This window comes from Papilio machaon, chromosome 20, assembly GCF_912999745.1.
Source record: "Papilio machaon chromosome 20, ilPapMach1.1, whole genome shotgun sequence".
Taxonomy (NCBI): domain Eukaryota; kingdom Metazoa; phylum Arthropoda; class Insecta; order Lepidoptera; family Papilionidae; genus Papilio; species Papilio machaon.
Window position 1 is genome coordinate 6,689,472 of NC_060005.1, and position 8,965 is coordinate 6,698,436.

Below are 8,965 nucleotides of genomic sequence, written 5' to 3' on the forward strand. Positions count from 1 at the left end.
GTGACATATTCGTCTATGGACTCCCCTCGGTTTTGAGATCGCGTAAAAAATTTAAATCTGGTGATCGTCGTATTTTGCTTCGATCCAAAGTGTTCATTAAATTTTTTCACCAAAATCTCGATATCCTCGGCGTCCTCATCTTTCGTAAATTTAAACGTAGTATACACATCGTAACCTTCCGGGCCGATTAAATTCACTAATAGACTGCTTTGTACATCTTTTGTACTTTTGTGTACTCCCGACGCTTTCAAAAAGACTTGAAACTGTTTATACCACTTTCGCCAGGCGTCTGCGCGCGCCGCCGGCCCACCTTGTAAAATTAATTCTGCTGGAGGTCTAGCGTGCTCCATTTTAGCGCAAAACTACACTTTTCTAATAAAATCGTAATTTAACACCGCTGCCACCATGTAATAAAACTCCATGTTGAGCAAGACTAATATTTTAATGTACCCTCTGAATAAACATAAAAATGCACAGATAACAAATCATTCACTTGTTTATGAATACAGATACTACACCCGCTACAGCTCTTGACGTAGACGGCAAGAGCGCATAAGGTGCGTTAAAAGGATTCTGCGACAGAACGCGAAAGTTTGTTTTCCTTGCCTCTTGAAACGTTCCATGCATCGTTAATATATCTAATGCGTTCAACATATTTGTTAGTAAAACCACGACCTCTTCCCACCTAACTCAACGACGTGCTAGTTGAGGTAATCAGGGAAGAATTGCGCAATTGCACGTTGCTTTTGATCATGGAGTCCAGTATCATCAAATGTAATTTTAAATATAGATAGAATTACAGTACTAATTAAAAAATAGACTCATTTAATCCATTCAGACAAAATACTTAAAAAAAACAAAACATGCTAAAAAGGAACGAAAAAAAATCAAAAGCAATATTACATCTATGTATACATGTACATATTAATAAAAATGAGGTGTCTGTATGTATCGTTTAAAAAGAACATTTTTTAAAATGTTTGTCTATATGTCTGTGCGCAAGGCCGAGTTTGTTCAGGGTAATCTCCGGAACGGCTAAATCGATTTTGACAGGACCTTGAGTGGAAGCTAATGCACATGAGCTTATCATGGGGTGCTTTTTTCTTTTTTTTTTTAATTATACGCCTACGAAGACGAGTGAGATTGCTTGTTATAATAATAAAAAAAAACAGTTAGATTGACTTTATCCTATAATATATCTGATAGTGGAATCAAATGACCTCTTACTCTTCAAATTAAGAAGTTATAGAACACAGTAGAAGAAAGATCATACAAGCAAACCAGTGAAAACATTAACCTCCCATCAGTTGTATAAAAAGAGAACAGACAAATAGACGATTTAGTTGATTACGAACAAAGTGGGTCGAGTAAGTTTACGTTTAATATTTCGACAAGAATACTTGACCAAACATTCAATAGATTTATCTTGAACGGTATTTAACCACAAAATTAATGCGTCATTGTATAATGCGAAATTAAAAAAGTTATCTAACCGTTGGTTTCTGAGACAAACTCAGAAAATCATGTTTTTTATTTCACTAGCCGTTTACTTTATTTTGAAAGGGACCGCTGTTAAATGTGACTTAAAATTCATAGTGATAAGACATGAAATATTTGTAGTTAAGTATTACATTGTTAACTGCAAACAAGAAGTCCAGTAAAATATATACGAGACATCAAATCACCAATGTCGTAATCTTGGGATTTACTTTAGAACGTGCTACGATTTCGTCTCACGCACAAAAACAACAAAATTAAAACGTGTTAAGAATGAGTACGATCGAAAACAAATAATTCTGTTATACTTCAAGATTAATATGTAAAAAAAACCAAATGGGACCCATCTGCAAGCACTTCCTTTCGATTAAAATAATTTTTATCAAAATCGGACCACCAGGGGCGGAGATTCACAGTAACACACATAAAAAAAAAAATACAGTCGAATTGATAACCTCCTTCTTTTTGAAATCGGCTAAAAATACATTATAGAACATTGCACATTTACCTTTGGTTTCTGAGACCAAAAACTCTGTAAAAAATATCGTTATTCCTGTCACTATCTTTCACAGAACAGAGATAGCAATGTATAATCGCAGTTAATGATATAATCATTACAACTATTATATGAGCTATAGAAAATACCTAATTTTAGTATTGAATTTTAATATTTTTCTAGAATTTTAAAGTCAATTGTGCTTGCAATACTTACTTAATATTTCTGCGTAAAATTCTCCTTAGCCAGTGATAAATCAATGCTAGAATCATCTTCCGCATGTTTGCGACTCGCGGCTCGCGGTGAGTCGACCGAAGACGATCACTGTTTTAATGACGTCAAAACCTTTGCCCCGCACTTTCCAATAACGTAAGCGAACGTTACATCGCAAATATACTAAGTATCCATATTTATACATTTATAAAATGCATTATCATTATTCTCAGCTCACATTAAATAACTTCTGAATCTTATGATTGAATGTTTACCTCTTTTTCTATTATTTAGTGGCGCCAAATCTTATAGGAGAGGGGCGTTGAATCTTATACGCCACTGATAACATTCCTTTAGTTTTCGTATAGATTTGTCAAATAATTGTAAACTAATTGATTCCCTTATTGATCTCTGAGTTGGTATTGGTCAATAAAAGTTCAAAAATTACTATACTAGAGTCGTAATAATAATAAACAATGCTACAAAATGGAAAACAAGACAAGCATATCTATGCCGACATAATTATATTGATGTTCGTTTTGTATCTCAAAAAAATATTGAAACTACTCAAATTATATATTTATATGTTATATAACAATATATTTTATATGTTTAATTATAGATATTGTATAGAAAGTATTATTGTGAATAATTTCACAACAATCTTATTTACATAACATATTTCTGGTATATACAATGTAAATAGTAATGTGAAATATGTTATGTAAGAATTTAGGGACAGTATAATTATTGTTTTATTCGAAAAAGATACATTTAGACACTGTTTTCTTAAACACGTGTTTTAACCATTTGACAACCGATGATTTATATTATTGCCGTTAACGTTATAAGAGTATGTTTTAACCTTAAAATGTATCATTAAAACAGCTTCTGTAATCTTTCTTTTTAATCTGTATAACTTTTTATTATTTAAAAGTCATCATCGCATTTCGGAAGTCTAATCATATTTCAACAATCATGATTTCTGGTAATGTCTTAACGGGCGATGAAAGGGTTGACATATTATGTTTTGTGGTAAAATATAATTGAATCACTGTCTATGTTTTTATTGTAAGGTCTTTATTGTCTACGCCCTATTACTTGGGAAGCTTTATGTAAAAGATTCTTACTTAGAAACATAACTTCGTTGGCATTCATGTTTCCAATTTTGTTACAACAATGTAACAAGATTTATAAAATAATAAAAAGTAAAAACAACGCACGAAGCAAGGAGTTTGTACAAAGACATTAGCATGCGGGCTCTCTACGGATTGGAAATTTAGTGGCATCTGTAATCTCGGTTTTATATCTTATACGTGATGGTTATGCCTGATGACACTTCGCTGTCACCGGCTGCTCCGGCGAGATGACATCATTGACAACTGTTTTCACTTATTTACTTACTTATTTAACAGTGAACTATAAGTACCTGGACGTGAAATTTAAGGGATATTTCACAAAACATAGATTTAACTCATTTTCCACTTAACAATTAGCCGCGCGACTCTACGGTCGTCTTTTGATGCAATCGTATGTCCCATTTCCACTTGTGGTTAGCTGATTGACTTCTATGTATATCATCATCAACCTACCCTTATCCCTATGGAGGGTCGGCACAGTATTTACTACTCCTCCATACATCTCTATCAGCCGTCATATCTGAATTTACCCCCTTCTTACGCATATCCTCTTTCACACAATCCATCCATACTTTCTTTGGTCTACTCTACCTTTATAGCCATCCACATTCAATCTCATTACTTTTTTGTTTATATGGTTATCATCCCTCCGCATAACATGTCCAAACCACGCTAACCTTCTGCTCCTCAATTTCTCGATAACTAGCGCTACTTTCAAACTTCCTCTGATATGCACATTCTTAACTTTATCTTTTCTTGTCACACCACACATCCATCTTAGCATACGCATCTCAGCTACATGCAATCTTCTTTCATCCGAAACCTTGGTGGCCCAACATTCAGATCCGTACAATAAGACAGGTCTTACGATTGACTTATATATATAGTAATTTAATAGGACTAGCCACTAAGTGAAAATAGGGCCTAACAAGTTATATATATGGTGCCTACGTTGTCTACGATCTCAGATATAAAAGTGGTAATAAAAAAGTTATCTTCATTCTTCAAAAGTGACAAGCGTGTCGTACGCGCTACTGTCGTGTAGCAGCGATTTTTCTCGACCTCGAGACCTTCTCTGGCCCGATGTTAACTAAACTTGTTATTAAATATGTTATAAAACAATAATTTACGTCACGCGAGTGTTGCCATGAGGTTAAATTTTAAAATATAATTTAAAGTTATTACCGCTAGAAGAATATATGATAAAACAATATTTTAACAGTTTTGAAATTAAATTATTACTTCTTTAATTTTTTTAGTAGGATTGATAAAACAACAATAACGAATTCAAAGCCTAGTAGCGCCATCTATTAATAATAATAAACTCTATAAATTAGAATTTCAGTGAGAGTCGTACAACTTCAATGCATAGAAAAGTTAATTTAGTATCCGAATATACGTTATTTCTTGGTTACCCTACAAAGACATATTGTATCCGAATAAAAAATCGTGTTGACGCTACTCATGATGCAGTTTTAATGTGATAATTTAATTACGACGACGATGTAGCAATTTATTTTCGTCGACGAACGGATGTTTGGAATGTACTGCTCACTTCACCTTTGACACTAACAGAAATATGTCTTCAAATAATGTAACTATCAGAGCTTACGTGGTGAAAGTCGTGTGAAGTCGGATAGAAATAATGTTGCCATGATTTTTTTAGCATGTGGAGTCTATGGCAAATAACGTTTCTCTTAAATCTGCAGCCCAGTAAACAGAGGTCATGGCTTTCTGTATCTCGTTACCTCATTAGTTACTGGGTCTCTTAAAATTAATGGGACAAGAAGGGAAAATCAAAAGGGTAATATCACTTTAAACAACTGGTCAAGGATATAGGTATGTTTTTTTTTTTTTTTTTCGCTCCACTCAGGTCGAGGCCGGGTCATGAAGCATTGAATATCGATCATGACCTACGATGACATTTGTAAGGTCCTTTTAGTTATAAGATCAGCCCCATTTTAAAGGTCTATTAAAGAAAGTATATCGTTGATCTATGGCTCAGAGGCGAAATTAAAAATATGACTGATATTTTAAACTTTTAAAATCAAAGGTTTTGTCTTACATTTTTTTGTTGTTTGTTATTTTGAATTATAAATAAGAAACATTGATTTACTTTTCTTGTTTTTTTAAGGTTATTTTTGTGTCTAATACTAGGTCTCACTTATTTACTTTTAGCGTTGAACTTTCAAACGCGCAATAAAATCTAGAAATATTTGATAATATTGTAAAAGTCTAATAATTATAATTGCAGCTTTATACATTATTTTAAATTTGTTAATAACTTTAAGTTATTTTGTATTGGAAATACTAGATTTTAATGGTGTATAATTCATTATTCATTCATTAATAATTACGAAATATAACGTAACGCACGCGACGTTAGAATATGTGTATTTGCATATATAAATAATTTTGAGTAATAAATAATAATAACTATTGATAATTTATACAAAAATGACAATGATAAAGAATTAATCTCACAATAGTATAGACATTTGGAATAATTTAAAACTGTTGTAACCGTGCTTTTCCAGTGTTAAAACGCATATAAAATATATTTTCAAATCTCTGATTATCTTTAACTTTAAAAGTTAAATTTTGAAAACCTAAAACAATTTTCCTTTTTATATCAATATAAGATGTTAAATGCACAATCAAGTTACGTGTGGACCTAGTACGAATATAATATGTGAATATCGCCATCGGATCGTCTACGAAAACATTTATATTTTCACAAATATTCGTGCATTCTGGTCACTTAGTGTTAAATGTTATACATAAACAACTGTAACAAAACAATGTCTTACAGATGTGTTGCCTACTTTTTTTCTTTATATTTATGCAGTCACAGCATCCTCTATCGCCAAATATTACGTGACTAAAGATCTGGGAAAGGAAGCTGAAGATGCGAAGGCTTTGACGTAACATTTGCGGTGGCCAATGGAAAGTGAGCGGTTGTGGAGGGTCCCCGCGTGCCCAAGTATCAACGTGTCTTCGCGTCCTTGTACCTCTTACTGATTTAACTATACAGCATGTCGTTACGGCTTAAATATCGTATGGTTTATTGATTAATCTCTCTCGAAGACTCTTAGTAATCTACGTAGTCAATTAAATTTAATTGGCTAGAAAAAAAATATGGTGCGTAAGTAGGACAAGGTGTAATGAATCGATCACATATTCTAGAATACCAAAATACCAAATCCAAATGTACTAAACAAATGTTCTCATTTTCTCTATCCCATCAATACTCTTTATCTAATATATAAAATTCTCGTGTCACAGTTTTCGTTGCCATACTCCTCCGAAACGGCTTGATCGATTTTGATGTAATTTTGTGAGCATTTGTCAGCAGGTCTGATAATCGGCCAACATCTATTTTTCATACCCCCCCCCCCCCATTTTTTAACTGCGCGCGGACGGAGTCGCGGGCGACAGCTAGTTATTTATATTTTTATTGATTTACTAGCTGTCGCCTGCGACTACATCTTCGTGGATTTAAAAATAAACTTTATTAGAAGCTTATGCGTTCTTCCAGACTATGATCTACATCTATGCCAAATTACAGAGTCTAGTCAAACGGTCTAGAAGAACACATAGGCTATTTATGTTTTTTTTTTAAATTCCGCGCGGACAAAGTTGTGGGTGACAGCTAGTAATGTTATATATATAGATAGATGAAATTTCTAGGATTCGGACATGACGAAGCTGTTTGACATCTCTACGTCATTGCTGGTGTGATTGACCTGGTTGTCCTCATATAGATGCAGAAATGCTAATTTGCTTTAAATTTATCTATGCCTATTATTCTAGTTCACGGACACTACGTCTATATATTGTCTATTTGGAATTTTAAATAAAAAGTATAAATTAAAAAAGCGGTCTGTCTTCATCTTTCTGTTTATATTTAAATAAGAGTCTGTAATTAGATGTATTTAAGAGAAAGTCTCGCGTATTAATGCGAATTTTAAATCATCTTAACTTCTTATGAGTTACTGGCATGTATGTTAATAGTTTATGATTAAACATGAGACCATCAGCAGACGGACAGACAGACTGTACAGAGTTACCTACACACAATAAAAAAATCATTATGTCATCAATTTAGTTTTTATACAATTTTTAAGTACTCTAACTAGGCTTGGACTTTCTTTATATTATGTCAATGAATGAATCAATGTTTATTGTTGATTTTATTCTTTCTTTACAAAGGTGCCAGCTGAAAACCAGCGCAAGGACGGTATACTCTGTCCCTGTTTCGCTAAGCTGGCTTCCATTTGCCACACTTTTAAATAAATTTTGTGCCTTGTATGTATATTAAAGCGAATTAATAAAAGTCCTAGATGAAACAATGAAAGATGTCTATCACAACGCGATTTTACATTTTATCACAAAATCAATAATTCAACACAAAGTCAAATTACAATCATTATCAACGGCTAGAGTTTAAACTGATTTGTAATTTTAACATCACGAATACAAAATGGCAAAAAGGCAGAAATGCCTCAGTAATCAGTACTTATCTAACAAGCAGACAACCGGCAGCGTGGTTGGTTCTGAGTTCATAAGTTAAGTAAATTGAAGTTGAAGTTATGTTGACCTTCCGACGACAGAATAAAGACTGAACTTGCGGTGTCGGTGCAACGGCTTATATAGGGTAGATTCACGGGATGTGACGACATCGTTGGCGTTAAAGATTGATCAGCGACGACTTCCGTTTTGCTGGCGAGTAGGCGGATGTAGATGGCGTTGTAGCTCCGCTTTGCTACGTGCAGGCTCAGCAGGCGGATGTAGATGGCGTAACATGTATTTATGTGTGGTACTAAATGATTTTGTTTCTTTCTTTTAACAATAAAATCAAGTTATTTAAGGAATAGAATCTATATATAAAAATAAAAAGGGGAAGGCAGTGACGAATATAATCTTAACTAAGTTCATTTGTTTCAAAGTAATTAACCTTTGTATTATAAAGATGTTAAATAACGCTATGAATCTGCTTACGTAATCTAACTCAAATACCATCCCATCTCTGAACTGAGACATTTAGTTTCAAGTCGTGCATCTGATGTGTAGTGAAAGTAAAGGAGCTTTATGCTAAATATTGATATATTTAAACTATATAATATGAATTTACATATATTACCATAATCGTCTAACTATTAAATTTAATTTAATTACATTCGCATTAATTTCTTAAAAGAAAATTATTAAATACTTTAGAAATATGAATAAATTTATTAGATAATATTTTTTTACGTTATTTATTCAAAAAAAAATATTGAAAACAATAGAATAGAATAAAAATGGTTAAATTAAATGTATGTAAAATCTCAGCATTTAAATTACAAGCAATTTGGTGGCAATTATTGAAATTAACATCCGACCAAATCTCGACAATCTCTTGTCATGACGCAACACGGAAATCTCAATACAAGCTTATAATATTAGTGAAAGAATTCATTATCAATATTTGTTGTTATGCTAGCTAGTTGTTGCCAGTTATATCTACTAAAAGAACCAAGAAAAATGATCGACTAACATAAGAATAACCTAACCTTATGACACTAAAGGGAAGAATTCGTTTCGATCGACACCTTCACTCGTCAAAATCTGTTCAGTT